Below are 15878 nucleotides of genomic sequence, written 5' to 3' on the forward strand. Positions count from 1 at the left end.
TTCCACTCTTCTGTCTGTTAAAGGCACAAATTTGGCCTTTAATATGGAAAATGACTTTAAATTGGATGAACTGATTCAGGCAGTTGTCACATTTTTTTGGTTTTCTAGAGTCTAGAAATGGTGCAGGACGCCAACACAAAACAGGAAGTCAGATCCTCATGTCCACTGGCTGCAATCAGCTTTTAAAGTGACCTCTGAACTCTGAGTCTGGCGAGTCCGATAAGCAGATCAGTCAGAAAAACTCATTTTAAAGAAACGGCTGAAGACATTTTGTTCACAAATGACTTCAGCCGTTTCTAAATAACTCCAGAATCAAATAAAGATCGAAAACAAAGAAGCAGATTCTACAGCCGAGATCTAAAAGTTCGACCCACGGTCAGGATTCAGGGGTCAGGGTTCAGAGGTCAGGGATCAGGGTCTGCCTCATGGATCCCTGGACCAGCTGAGGCTCCAAACTGACCAAGTTTATTTCTGTTCCTGACCTGAACAGAAAGGTCAGGAACAGAATTTAAAATGAATTCATTTAAATTGAATTCTATCATTAAGCTGTAACCAGTAACTCTGTAACGAAATAGGTCATCAGGTCCAGTAACCAGTAACAAACTGGTAACCAGTAGCAAGCCAGCTGATGGAGAAGTATGACCCTTCGGGAGACTCCTGTTCAGCTGAACATCTGGAATATGATCTGGTTCACAGTCATCTTGATAGACCTAGATTATCTAGATCAGGAAGAATTGATGCTACAATCAGAGCAGGAAGAAGCTCTGCTGCTGGTTTCCTGTTTGCTGCTGGTTTCCTGTTTGCTGCTGGTTTCCTGTTTGCTGCTGGTTTCCTGTTTGCTGCTGGTGTCCTGCTGGTGTCCACATGGGGGCAGCGTTGCACTGACTGATCAGTTCAATTATTTCATGAAGCTGAAGTTCAGAGAAATTTTCCTTCATGAATAAATGAACCAGATATTCCTTTGAAACAGGAAGTGATGGAAGCAGAGACAAATTGTCCAAAACATCACAAAGACATTCGCATGTCCTCCATCCGACCCGATTTGACCCGACCAGAATCGCCCTCTGTCATCAGGTCTGATCCGTATAGTTCTGATGAGGTTTCTGATTTTATGTGGCAGTGAACCCGAATCAGCATCCGGGTCAGAACCAGAGGTTCAGCAGATGTGATCTCGGGTTTCATCCCGAGATCACAAACGGTTCTGAACAGGCCCGATGGTTCTGGTGTTTTTGTCCGGCGGACCCCATGGGGTTGTCATGGCAACGAGCCTCTGCGCAGCGTCCATGCGGTGAAGCATCGCGTCTGCTGGCCGCCGCCGCCGCCGCCGCTGGCCGCCGCCGCCGCTGGCCGCCGCCGCCGCTGGCCGCCGCCGCTGGCCGCCGCCGCCGCCGCCGCCGCTGGCCGCCGCCGCCGCTCTCTCCTGCAGGCGCAAGTTTTCTCGTCGCAGGTCGAGGATCTGCTGCTGCAGCACCGCTTTGTCCTGCTGCTCCTGAACGCATCACAGCAACACCTCAGCCTGATGATGTCATCCTCTCACCTGTATGACATCAGCAAGTCAGGCTTACCTTCAGCAGGTCCTGCTGAAGCCCCTGAAGGATCTCCTCCAGCTGAGACACTTTTTCTGAGAGAGAAGCTGTGATGTCACTGGGGGAAGGGAGAACAATGATGACATCATCAATGACATCACAAAGTGCCTTCAAAGTGGCTCCAGGTGTAATTCCTCACCTGTTCAATGCGGGGCTCCCTGATCTCACTTCCTGAGTGTAACGGAGCGGATGGTCAGTGAGAGATGACGGAAACACACCTGCAGCGGTTCACACACACACACACACACACACACACACACACACACACACACACACACACACACACACACACACACACACACACACACACACACACACACACACACACACACACACACACACACACACACACACACAGTCAGCCAGTCTGACCTTCACCTGTCTCTCTTCCCGTGTCTAACTCCGCCCCCAAATCCCCTGGCCTCAGCCAATGAGGTGAGGGCTCAGGAAAGATGCAACCAGAAGTAGTTTTATTGTGAAAGTCCAGCTGCTCACCCTTCTGAGGTGTACGCGGGCGTCTGATGGTCGGTGCGCTGTGGCGGCGCAGCAGGATGTGGGCGGGGCTCAGCTGTGTCCCGCCGCTGGCGAGGGACAAACTGTCATGTGACCTGCTGTGGGTCAGACGTTTCCATGGAAACAGGGCGGAGACTCCAGAGGCTCTGCAGGAAGACTGAGACGGGAACCAGGTGAGGCGGCCGAGCCACTCTGACTGTGACCTCATTACGGTTGTGACCAATCACAGCCGTGTGTCGTCAGCTTCCTGAACTCTGACCCTCTGATTGAAAGGTTTTCGTACGGATCGGAGGCGGCGCGGCCGACATCTTTTCCTTCTCCATCTCATACGGGTTGATCCTGACAGAAGCAATTTGTGTTTGTGTTTCTTTCTCTCACACACTGGTCAAAAGTGTCCAGATTTTCTTTTTGGTGGTGCTTTGCATTGCACTTGCCTACCAAGATGGCAGATCACTGTCAGTCCAGACTGGTGACCCGGAAGACGCGCGAAATTCAGATCGAGGTCCAGAAGTGGATTTCAACATTAGTGCTCTGGCTTATTATTTCTGCTCTAGCTTTTTATTCAAACTAGAGCAGAAAATAATAAATGATCTGAAAATCGATTTTAAACGACAGATTGCTGCCTGTTAGAAAGTGGCTGCAAACTCACTCCTGGTTTTAAAATTAACTCCCTTGTGACCGGCTACGTTTGAATCTCACAAATAAATTGATCTTTCTCTCCTTTAGAAGACTGGAGCAACCGTACAGACTTTAGACACGTTGATGCTGGATCAGCAGATTTCCTCGCCGACCTCCGTCTGCATTGCGTGACGTTGGTGCAGCAATAATCTGCTGAAGAGGCGGGGCCCAACGAAAACCTGACCAATCAGGTTGCTGCTCATTCGTCTGAGCAACTTCTCCTTCCTGCAGGATCTCAGGTCAGGAAGTTTTTATTGGCTCATTTAGTTTGGATCTCATTGTTTTATTACTAACGGAAAGATTTCAGACTCACCTTCTGGCTTCTGATTGGACGATGTCTGGGTCTGGAACATGAAGTCAGGTCAAGTTTATTAGTCCAGAACATTTGAGCAACAAGGCATTTCAAAGTGTTTTACATCAAATGAACATCACTGAGTCACTAATTGAGAAAGACTCATTACAATCATCAATACATTATCAATATGTTGGTCGGTTATTCATATTTTCTTAATAAAACTCAAACCAGCTGCATTTTTAGCCTGAAAGGAGCTCAGGGTTAATCAGTTCAGTGATTTCTAAACTAGCAGCAGTTTAACGTCTCTTCTCTCAGTGAGGGAATCGTCTGATGTCATTATTGATGCTATTTTATCTTCATAATAATAGCAGGGTCTTTCAAATGGTGAGGAAACCTCAAAATTAGTCAAATAAATTGTGTTTTAATGGACACAAATGTATTGGGGACAAATTCTATTCTAGCAAAAAGTAAATGAACGTTACAATATTTTACAGAAACAACAAATACAATGTTCAAAATAATGGCAGCATTGGCATCTTTTGCTGGGAATGGAGGTCAGATGGAGGTCAGACGGAGGTCAAATGGAGGTCAGGCGGAGGTCAAATGGAGGTCAGGCGGAGGTCAAATGGAGGTCAGATAGAGGTCAGACAGAGGTCAAATGGAGGTCAGATGGAGGTCAGACGGAGGTCAAATGGAGGTCAGACAGAGGTCAAATGGAGGTCAAATGGAGGTCAGATGGAGGTCAAATGGAGGTCAGACGGAGGTCAGATGGAGGTCAGAGAGGTCAGATGGAGGTCAGACGGAGGTCAAATGGAGGTCAGACGGAGGTCAGATGCTAGAAGGTTAAACGTGTGTCTCAGGTGATGGCACCAGATGTCACCTGGTTTTTCTCACCTGCCAGTCTCCTCCAGTACAAACCGCTGGTCAACCAGCTAAGCCCCGCCTCCCATGGACAGGTATCCTGGCTGCAGAGGCGCTCTGCATCCCAGCTGGCATCACCTGGACAGGTCAAAGGTGAATCTGCCTTCACTCTGTCTGCTGATGAACATCTGGTTCCATGATAGTCTCTGAAAAAAGCAGAGCAGATGTTAAGCACCTGCCCAGCTCGACTCACCTGTCCTGTCCTGATGGGAAACCATTACAGGCTAATAAACAGATTACATTTGCTCCAGATATATTAAAGGAAATTTAAATGCTGTCGGCTTGTATAGGGTTAGTTTCTGTTTAACGTCATATTAATCAGAAACATTTGTGTTTCTGCTCCAGTGCAGCAGGGGGCGCCACTCCATGCGATGGAAGGACAATATTTATTTTGGAGGACTGACCCTGGAGTTACCTGGCAACAGAGCCTCTGAGGTCGGTCCCGGGACGGCTCGGCGCCGCCTCCCTGTGGACGTCCGTCAGGACCAGCGTTGCCCCAGCAACCGGAGGCAGTGCTGACGGCGAGTAGAGGGCGGAGTCGATGCCGCTGTCCACCGACACGCCGCTGAGACAGGCGAGCTGAGGCGTCGAGGTCCTGCCGTCACTGCTGCTGCTGGACAACGTGTTGCTGCAACTTGAGCAACTTGTGGCTGCAAACTGCAGAGAGATGAATTCAGGCAGGACCGAGACTTTAAGAACAATTTCTGGCGAAAAGGTGGACTCACCTGGGGCCGGCCGCTGCCGTCTCCGTCTGCTGGACTCGCTCGCTGAGGAAGACGAGGAGGAAGACCGTGGAGTCTGGGTTCTGGAAGGGAACATGAGCAGACAGGTCGGGTCAGGATGAAGGTTAAAACAAGCGGGTCAGGGGAACCTGCAGAAGCCCGAGCTTCATGGGATGCGGCCAAAACATCTCAGTAAGCTAAACGTCCAGCTGTTCAGCTCTTACTCTGGAAGCCAAATGGATCCTGGTTCCGGTTCCAGTCACCTCTGTCTCTACAGTGTTGCCTGGACCCGGTGCGTCCATCTGAACCGACAAGCCAATCAGGAGGAGCTCTGCGGGGCAATCAACACGGTAAACACATTGCTGTCAAGATCTGTCTCTGCTGGGGAACCTGGTTCTGGTCCAATTCGGTTCTGGTCCAGTTCTAATACCTGAAGTTGTTCTTGATGTCAGAGGAAGAGGTCAGTTGGACTGGACTTTGATTGGACGATGTTCTGGCAGTGGGCGGGGCTCCAAAGCTCCCATAGGGGCAGGAAGTGACATCAGGGTCCAATCTGACCTCCAGCAGGGGGAGCCGTTGGGTCTCGGAGAAACTCCTGAAGATGAAACTTTAAGTCAGTGAAGCTCTAACCCTTCATGGTTCCGGTCGGGTCCAGCCAACCAGGGTACAGACAGATGTTGATGTCACAGAAACCTGCGTGGCATCCCGTCTCTGAGGGGCGGGAGTACGATGGCGCTGACGTTCGCCGACGTCCTCAGCAGCTCAATCATCTGCTCGTGAGAAAGTGTTGCCACGGCCACCGAGCAGATTTCCACCAACCGGCAGCCGGGGCGAAGACCCGCCTGCCAGGCCAAGCCGTGGGCCTCGACGTCGGCCACCACGCCCTCGAAGTTGACGTGAAACCCCAGCTGACCGAGTCGGTTCCTCCTCAGAGTCACGGCTGCCCCTGCAGCACCGTGGGTCACCGTCTGAAAGGTCACATGACCCAGTTATCAAATCCAATGTTATTTATATTTCAGCAGCAAGGCATTTCAAAATGTTTTACATCATAAACACAAAGTCATGCATCATGGAATCAACAATACATTGTTATATAGTACATTTCTAATCAAACTCTAATCAGCTGGTTTTTAGTTGAGATTTAAAGGAAGTCAGGGTTTCTGCTGTTTTACAGTTTTCTGGAAGTTTGTTCCAGATGTTTGGTGCATAGATGCTGAAAGCTGTTTCTCCTCTCTTGGTTCTGGTTCTGGGGATGCAGAGCAGAACCAGAACCAGAACCTGAGAGTCTGGAAGGTTGATACAACAACAGCAGATCTTTGATGTATTGTGGTGCTAAACCGTTCAGTGATTTGTAAACTAACAACAGTATTTTAAAATCTATTCTTTGAGCTACAGGGAGCCAGTGGAGGGACTTTAAAACTGCTGTTATGACTCTATCTTCCTGGTTTTAGTGAGAACAGGAGCAGCAGCTTCTGGATCAGCTGCAGCTGGAGGATTGATTTGTTGGACAGGCCTGTGAAGACGCTGTTACAATAATCAATGCGACTAAAGATAAACGCATGGATGAGTTTCTCTAGATCTGGCTGAGACATTAGTCCTCTAATCCTGGAGATGTTCTTCAGGTGATAGAAGGCCGACTTTGTAACTGTCTTTATGTGGCTCTGAAGGTTACGGTCAGAGTCCATCTCTTCTCTCAGGTTTCAGGCTGATCTCTGGGTCTTAGTTGTAATAACTGAAGGTGTGCATTGACTCTAGATCTATAGCTCTAGATCTATAACTCCAGATCTATAGCTCAGATCTATAGCTCTAGATCGTTCCTCTTTAGGTCCAAAAATAATGACTTCAGTTTTATTTTGTTCAGTTGGAGAAAGTTTTGGCACATCCACACATTTATCTGCTCTAAGCATTTATTCAGTGATTGGATGGGGTCAAAGGTCACCTGGTGACATCGTAATGTAGTTATGGTAGCTAATATTATTTCATTTTATAACCTGAGCTAGTGGGAGAATATAAATATTGAATAAGAGGGGTCCTGGTCATGATCCGTGTTTTTCTGTTGGGTTAGTTCTCTGTGTCCTCGTCGTCCTGTCTTCCTCTTGATTGTTCCCAGGTGTGTCTTGTTCCCCAGATTATGCTCAGTGTATTTAATCCCTCCTGTGTCCTTTGTTCCTCGTCAGGTCCTTGTCGTTTATTGTCTCAGTTTGTCGTCGTTGGTTTTTGTTGGCCTGTTTGACCTGTTGGTACCGGTGTGAGCCGTGGGTTCTGCTCAGCCGTGCTGCCTGGCCGCAGATTTCTTTTGTTGCTGTGTTAGCTGGACAAGTTCTGTATTAAATCTACACTACTCACCTTACCTGGGCCTCCAGCGGCTGCCTCACCACCTCCACCTCACCATTTCATGACAGTCCTAGGATTGAGCCTTCTGGTACCCAACATGTGACCTTTGACCTCTTTGATGAGACATTTCCAATTGAAACAAAGAAATCCCTGTTCTTTATGTAAGATTCAAACCAATCGAGCACCGAACCGGAGAGTCCAACCCAACTCTCCAGTCCATTCAGTAATACACTCCTGATCAAAATCTTAAGACCAGTCAAAAAATTGCAAGAATTTGCATTTTGCACTATTGAATCTTAAGAAGGTTTTAACAAGCTTCACAATGTTAAAAGAAAACAATCAGTGCAAGAGACAAAAACATTTGAGCGGGGAATTTTCTGAAAACTGCATTTACATTCAAAACATGATTTTTTTCAGCTGATCAAAAGTTTAAGACCATAGTCTTTAAAAGCCAAAAGCTGTGCAAAAATCTGGATTCATGTCATGTTCTATGAAGTCTTTACACTGTCAAGACCTCCAGATGGCAAAAGCAAAAAAGTTCACTGACTTTGAACGTGGCAGGATTGTTGAGCTGCATAAGCAAGGCCTCTCACAACGTGCCATCGCTGCTGAGGTTGGACGCAGTAAGACAGTCATTTTGCATTTGTTAAATGATCCTGAGGGTTATGGAACAAAAAAGTCAAGCGGTAGACCCAAAAGAATTTCACCAGCTCTGAACCGCAGGATCCGATTGGCTGTCCGTCAAGACAAGGGACGATCCTCTACCCAAATTAAAGCCATTACTGATGCCGACCAATAACCATCAGACGGCATCTGCAAGGGAAGGGCTTCAGAAACAAAAAACGTCTTCAAAGGCCAGTCTTCTTCAACTCCACAGAATTGCCCGTTTGGACTTTGCAAGGGTGCACCAAACATGGGACATTGAAAGGTGGAAGAAAGTTGTCTTCTCTGATGAGAAAAAGTTTTGGCTTGATGATCCTGATGGCTTCCAACGTTACTGGCATGACAGGGAGATCCCACCTGAGATGTTTTCTACACGGCACAGTGGTGGGGGGCGCCATCATGATTTGGGGTGCGTTTTCCTTCAATGGAACAATGGAGCTTCAGGTTGTGCAGGGGCATCAAACAGCAGCTGGCTATGTGGAGATGTTGCAGCAGGCATCCCTCATGACTGAGGGCCCTCGTCTGTGTGGTAATGATTGGGTTTTTCAACAGGACAACGCTGCAGTTCACAACGCCCGCCTGACAAAGCAGTTCTTCCAAGAGAATAGCATCACTCTTTTGGACCATCCTGCATGTTCCCCGGATCTAAACCCAATTGAGAACATTTGGGGATGGGTGGCAAGGGAAGTTTATGAAAATGGACATCAAAAGTTTTTGTCTCTTATGCTGATTTCTTCTTTTAACAATGTGAAACTCTACTTAGAACCTTCTTAAGATACAATAGTGCTAAATGTAAATTCTTGCAATTTTTTGACTGGTCTTAAGATTTTGATCAGGAGTGTATGTCAAAAGCTGCACTGAGGTCCAACAGAACCAGCACTGTGATTCTCCCACAGTCCGTATTTATATGGATATCATTGAATACTTTGACTAGGCCAGTCTCCGTGCTGTGGTGAGTATGAAAACCAGACTGGAAAGAGTCAAAGCAGTTAGTCATCATGAGGAAACTATTTAATTGTTTACACAGTTTTTTCAATAACTTTGCTGATGAATGGGAGGTCAGAGGTCAGAGGTCAGTCTGTAATTCTGCAGTAGTGATTTGTCCAGGTTGTTCTTTTTTAACAGTGGTTTGATGACTGCTGTTTTCAAAGCCTGGGGGAAAACGCCTGATGTAAGCGATGAGTTACTATTTGGATCAGATCTGCAGCAATAACAGGCAGGACTTTCTTAAAGAAATGTTCTAGAGTTATAGATCTAGAACATCCAGACAGCAGGAGCTTGAACTTAATTGACTTATAATTTCTTCTAGGGTTTTATAATGAAGTAGTTGAAAATGGGTCATTTTTCCTGTATTTGTTCTGTTTGGGTTCAGCATGGTTCTGGCTCTAGGGTTGATGTGCAGATTAATCCTCTGATTTTTTAATTTTCTCTGAAAAGAAGCTGGAAAACTTGTTCCATCAGCATTAGATTGGAGTTCAGGTATTGTTCATGTTTTTGTTTATGACATCTGCAAAGAAAGCCTCCCTTCCATGTTTTAGTGTTAAGTGATAGTTACGTAGTCTTTCTTATAGATGTCATTATGAACGTAAAGTTGAGTTTTAGTCCATTTTGGTTCTGCTCTGAGACAGAGTTCTCTTGCAGTCGAACTGTTTGTGCTTTTCTCTATGGAGATTTCTTCCTACCAGACACAACATTTACTTTAATTGAGCAAGAATCAATGATATATGAAACTTTAGCCTGAAAATCATACCAACTGATCTACATCATTACAGCTTAAGGGTGAGGAGGAAGAGTAGATTTGATTAAATGTTTCTGTGTTTTCTGTGAAGAACGTTTTGTGACAGTAGCTGTTTGTCCAAGTGGGTCAAAGAATAAAGAACCTTCAAAGATAACAGCAAAGTGATCCGACAGGGCGACATCAGTTACAGAGACATTGGAAATATTCACACCCTTACTGATGATAACCAGGTCCAGTGTGTGTCCTTGAGTGTGTGTTGCTGTTTAACATGTTGTGTTAAACCAAAATTAAAATATCAGAGAGCTTTTTTGCTCCTCTGTTTTCGGGTTTGTCCACATGAATGTTAAAATCACCAACATTATTATCAATCATAATCAATGCATATGAGAGAAAGAAGATCATTCAAGTCAGTAAAGAAATTTTCCACATATGCTGAAGTTTTGTATAAAGTTAGTCAAAGTTCATTTGAAGCCTTTAACCTGAATTCCAAGATACTCAAAAGATGTGAAATGACCCAAAGACATTTTACTACAGTTTATGGTTTTCTTAAATATAGAAGCCACGCCTCCTCCTTTTTATGTTTTCTATTCTCACTTAAAAAATTGTAGTAGGAGGCGCTGATTCAACGATTTGGTCATAATTATCATTCAACCATGTTTCTGTCAAAAACACATATTATACTCAGTGATGAAATCATTCATTAATAGAGCTTTAGCACAGAGTGATCTGGTATTTAAAATAACTACTTTAAGTGGCTTGGAGGCCAGAAGATTTTCAGTCTGAGGTTTGAATTAGGACCGCTGTTTCATATTTCTGGTTTTTGTAAATTTTCTTGTAGTGATCCGGACAGGTAATGTCCTGTTCTGCAGAACCCAGGGGCCAGACACATTCTGGATGGAGACAGGTGTAAAGATAATGTCTGGTCCCGACCTCTGACCTCAGAAATGCAGAGTGATGGATCCTGTGGAAAGTCAGGGGCAGGTTGCTTAAATGTAGTGAGGTCTGCTACTGAGCGCTAAGGAGAGACGTGCCGAGGCGAACCTGTTGATTCATTCCATCTGTAAATTTAAGAAACTCTGGTCCAGAAGACATTTCTTCATTGGTATCCATTGAATCCTGTGAATGATTGGAGGAGCAGAGAGGGAGAAGGAGCGAGGGAAGCAGTCGCTCCGTCTCCAGTGGATTTATCAGCTTGTTTTGGAATATCGTGCTCCTGATATGCGGCGGGTTAAGGAGGCGGCGGGTTAAGGAGGCGGCGGGTTAGGCGGGGTTAAGGAGGCGGCTGGAGAGGGGTCGGGGACCAATGAGACCCCTACTTACCTTCAAACGTTGCGTGACTCCTGGGAGTCCTCCAGCGGCCATCCCGTGTGGAAAATGCCATGCAGAGTCCATGTTGGTAGAACACCTGGATGGATCCGTGTGCAGTGTTCCAGCCAATCAGTCCCTGCATGAACAGTGAAACACCACCCTTCTGCCCGCCTTCTATCAGCACCAGCATCTCGCCGGAGACGGCCAGTCGGCAGGCGACTGCGACAGAAGTGCGGGGGTCGCGAACCGTCACGCTCCAGGTGAGGGCGCCTGCGCTCTGCAGGAAGGCCAATGGGTGCGGCGCCAGACGCTCCTTCTTCTTTCCAACCAGAGAGATGAAGCTGAAGCGGACGCCGGAGGAGGAGTCCAATGGCGTCGTTGTTCCAAAGCTGTCCACCAATCGCTTCAGCTGCTCCTTGCGAGCACGAGTCGCCATGGTGAAACACGACTCGGACTTGCGGGTGGCCTGTTTGGCGTTGATGATCTTGGTCAGCAGGAAGTCCACAAAGGCAGAGGAGGCAGGAGCCATCCAACCAGATGGGATTGATGGACCGAAGGGCGGGACGCCCCGGGACCTGAGACGGCGAGACTGAAAGACACAACAAGTTCACACCTGCAGTCTGACCCGGGACACCTCACTTCCTGTGGACCACGTCTAACCTGTAACAGGTGTGCTGGGTGCAGGGTCGGTGGACTCTAACGATGATGAAGACGTGCTGCAGGTCGGCACGGATGATCTGGGGCTTGAAGGGCGGAGCTTCAGGCTCCTGGAAAATCACGGTGACATCGTTCGCAACAAGGTGTGACGACCTCAGCACCTGAGAATGAAATGCAACTTCACTGTGATAAACTGTGTAGTTCTCCTGTAGTGCTGTGGAACCCCCTCACCATAGCACCATGTAGTACCTGACCAGAACCATCGGCAGCATTCTGTAGCAGGGCAGAAACATGGAACGTCAGCTGAAATGCTTGGAACATCATGGAAACAGTTGGACTTTCTGTGGAGCTTCCTGAAAGGAGACGGAAACACTTCGTTCTCGGAAACAGATTGCAAAGGGATTTCAGTTGCAGTTTCATTCACATCCCAGAAGGAAATTGGTTTGCATTAAGCATAAAAAACACTCACCAGGAGCAATAACTCATGCCCTGCTGCATTAAGTGCATGGCACTCTCAAGATAATACGAATAGAACATATGCTATATTTGCTTTCCTGCTTTGACTCACATATGAGCTTCAGTGCCGTCCCATCCTGACCCACCGGGTCCAATGTGACGTTGGTCCCTCTACAGCTTCAACTATTCTGGATGTCCACCAGGTCTAGGAGTGTTTCTGGGGATTTCTGACCATTCTTCCAGAAGCACATTTGTGAGGTCATACACTGATGTGGGACAAGAAGGCCTGCTCTCCATCATGGATTTATGATGGAGAGCCTTGTGATCTGGACCATAAAGAGTCCAGATCCAAACTGTTGCCACAAAGATAGGATCCTGGAAGTGTCCAAAATGAAGGTCACATGTCTGCAGTGACTGACTCTGCAGAAGTTGGCGACCTCGTCACACTTCAGCAACTGCTGACCGTCACTTTACGTGGCCGACCACTAGGTGGCTGAGTTGCTTCCGTTTTCATATTGCACAGCTGGCTGTGGAATATTTAGGAGCGGAAAAATGTCAGGACTGGATTTGTTGCAGTTCCACGTTGGAACTTATTGAACTCCTGAGAGCAAAATATTTGTTCTCATGTGTTTGTAAAAACAGACTTCATTCGTACACCTGTGGCCATGGAGGCGATTAGAACGACTGATTCCATTCATTCGGATGGGTGAGCAAATATTTTTGCCAATATAGTTTATGAATTTCAAAAAACCTGGAAAGCAGCCGAGACATTCCAGTCAAAACCCGGCGACTGAGCTGAGCAGTGAAGGACGCCGCCGCGTTCTGGTCTTACGCATCAAACTCTCTTTAGAAGGTTTTAGAAGTTCTGCTTTGGTCCAATTTATAAAAGTGGGCTTGATTTTGACCAGAACATATTTGGACCATTAGAAAGGAGGTAGTGGTACCAGAGTTCTGCTGGTCTTGGTGCTTGTAGAAACTCTTCATCGGGTCGGTGTGGACCAGCAAGTTTAGGAACTGGGTCAGGGCAGGACTGCTGGTCTCTCCCGTGTTCTGACCGGCCCGGCTCAGCTGCAGGTTCACTCTGTGCTGGAGGATGAGCTGCGGGAAAACAAGAAGACGGATCAGAACCGTCTCCTTACGGCGTGTCAAGACTTGTGACAATAAACCTGTCGGTCCAACTCCAGTGTTTTACGCCACATTCTGCTCTGCCAGAACCAGAACCGCCTGTCCTTTCTACTGCTACAAGGTCCAACGCCGTGTTGCTTTAAGATGTTAGAATGTGGATCAATCCAGCAACACCAGAACCTTCACTGAACAGAACTGCGGCCTGGGTTTCGGGGAACCCAAATGAGTTCTGGTACTTTGACATATCTGTCTGGAGCTTTAGTGTTCTGGTTCTGGTCCAACCACGTTTACTGTGTCAATGGGGACCAGCAGAACCGTGTCCAGAACCGTGGAGAGAAAGGAAAACGATTCCTGCTTTTCAATACTGTAACCTACCAGGACCAGGTTCTGCTGGATCAGTAGACCCGGCAGAACCAGCTCACCTCCTGCTGGTCCAGTTGCAGCAGCAGGTCTGGGACTTGTGGGAACGGCTCGCCGCCCGCAGACTCTGGATGTTGAGTTCTGGGACCACAAACTCCAGGACGTCCTTCAGGGGAAGACCTCGACCCGTCCCGTGTTTGGACGAAGAAGGGACAGAGTCCTCCATGATGGATCCTCTCAGGGTGGACAGCTGAGGAGAAACAGGAAGCTGCTTCTTAAATCTTCTGAAATCTTGCGCTGACTCAGGCCGGTTGGTTCTGTTACCTGGCCGGTCCGGAGGATGATCCTGTAGCAGAACCTGACCGGGTTTCCTCCGATATCCACAGCTTCTCGACGGACGCTCAGGGAAACCGGACCGAACTTCGGATCAACGCCAAAATAATTCTGGTGATCTAGAGGGACACCAGCCAAAAAACAGGTCACAGAACCTGAAACACTGGGAGCAGAACCAGTACCGGAACCAGTACCGGGACCAGGTTGTTACCTTTGGTGTAGAAGTATTTCTGGTAGTACATGGCTCCCAGGTCCAGGTACTCGTCCGTCCCCCTGAGGTCTGCGGGACAGTGCTTGCTTCCTCTGGACGCCTCCAGGACAGACACGGCAGCATTGGTACCGGTAGAGCTGCTGGGCCGGGCCAGGTCCAAGTTCTGGTCCATTTCCCCTCCAAGCTCATTCAGGAAGTGAGGACAGGCTAGGACCAGAGCGCTGCTCCGTTCGTCACCATCCAGGACTTCATGTCCCACTAGCGGCAGCAGAGCAGGAGCTTCTGCACAGGGACGTCCCTCTGCTACAGTGAGGAGGACACTCTGAACGTCATAATGAGAACCACCTGTGAGGGGTCAAAGGCCAGCTGCTGTCCTGGTGCACCTCAACGCTGTTGGTCCGTTGAGGCCTCAGGCGGCCGAGGACAGATGTCTCCGTCTTCTTTCTGGCATCTCTGTCAGTGTCCTGTCCTGGAATGAAGACCATGTCCCCACGTGCGATCTGGACAGCCGCCTGCAGGCTGGGCGAAAGCACAGCAGAGACAGCGTCAGGCTCAGGGACGGGAGGCGGAGCACTGGGCTCCTGGTCCAGAACCTCCCAGAACCCCGCTGAGCCCAGTCGGTCCACGCTGGACGAGCTCCCGTGTCTTCTGGTCAGCGTGGCTGTGGGACCGGCGTCCTCAGATCCAAAGTCACTGATGGTCGCCTCGCTGTTGCTCCTCTTCATGCTCACCAGGCCAGTCCTTAATACCTGGACGTCGGTCTCCGACGGACCTGAGAGGTCCAAGCTGTCCTCCAGAAACTCCCTAGAAGGTCCATCCAACTGGCTCGTTCCCAGGCTGTCAACTCTCGAGGGACGCCGAGCGTTCCCTATCTCCCGCTTCTTTGACCAGTTTGACACACGAACACGAACCCCCATCTGAGGAACAGCTGGAGATCCCTGGGTCTGTGGAGGACCCATGACCTCCAGAGACACTCAGCTGTCCACAGGTCTTCTAAGCAACGAGCAGCGATCAGGAAGTCCACAAAGATCTTTGTCCCAGTTCTGAATCAGAGATCAGGATTCATCCTGCTGCTGTCGGTGGTCCATCGGGTCCAGTCGGTCCACAGATAAGACGTTCCTTTGGACCTGAAAGACAAAAGAACAGCTGAGGAACTGACGGTTCTGAGGTCAAAGGGCAGGACTACAGAACAACTGGGTTTTAGTTGGAAGGAGGATGACAGCATCAAGGATCTTAGGGTCAAAGTTCAATCTGAACCAACTCCAACTTGTCCTCAGAAAAATTCCTCATATTTTTTTCCACAATTCTGATACTTTATGAAATGTAGAAGTATTTCATGGTTTTCAGAAATACAGAGTTAAATCTTCCATCTGTACTTTGGTGAGACATTCGTCCACCAGGGGGCCCATCTCAGACCCTACTCCTAACCTGTGGACAGACACGGCTCTGTCCAACGTCCCCTCATCACCTGGCCTAATGAGGGGACGTTGGAGATCCCCTGGTTCTGACCCTGTGCTGTGGGTCAGAACCAGCTACAGGACAACATCAGTCCTATTTACTGATTCCAATCAGTTAATTGCTGTGTGACATCACTTCCTGCATTACAGAGCTGGGAGCGGCGGATTTCATCTTTGGACAGGAAATCCTCTCCTTCCATCTGGTGGACCTCCGCCTGGATGAGACAGTTACTTAGTTCACCTGTAGTTTAACTAGTTGGTACTAGTTAGTTCAACTTGTGAGCTTTGGATCTGTCTCAGAACCTAGAACCTGGCGGGTTCTGCTCAAGATGGGCCCAAACTGGACTAAACTCAGTCCACAACATCCTGAACTGAGCCTGGGCTCAGCGGGTCGTCTGAAAGGTTGCAGGGTACAGCTGGGACCATGTTCTCCAGGGCCGGTTCTGCCGGTCCAGGGCCGGTTCTGCCGGTCCAGGGCCGGTTCTGCCGGTCCAGGGCCGGTTCTGCCGGTCCAGGGCCGG

At 48.4% G+C, this 15878-nt stretch overlaps 1 pseudogene; it reads right to left on the reverse strand.

The window, feature by feature from the left end:
• Positions 1–397: 397 nt before the first annotated feature.
• Positions 398–14874, reverse strand: LOC129356028 (signal-induced proliferation-associated 1-like protein 2; annotated as a pseudogene).
• Between the last annotated feature and the right edge of the window lie 1004 nt (positions 14875–15878).

Source organism: Poeciliopsis prolifica, unplaced genomic scaffold, assembly GCF_027474105.1.
Source record: "Poeciliopsis prolifica strain line A6 unplaced genomic scaffold, Auburn_PproV2 SCAFFOLD154, whole genome shotgun sequence".
Taxonomy (NCBI): Eukaryota; Metazoa; Chordata; class Actinopteri; order Cyprinodontiformes; family Poeciliidae; genus Poeciliopsis; species Poeciliopsis prolifica.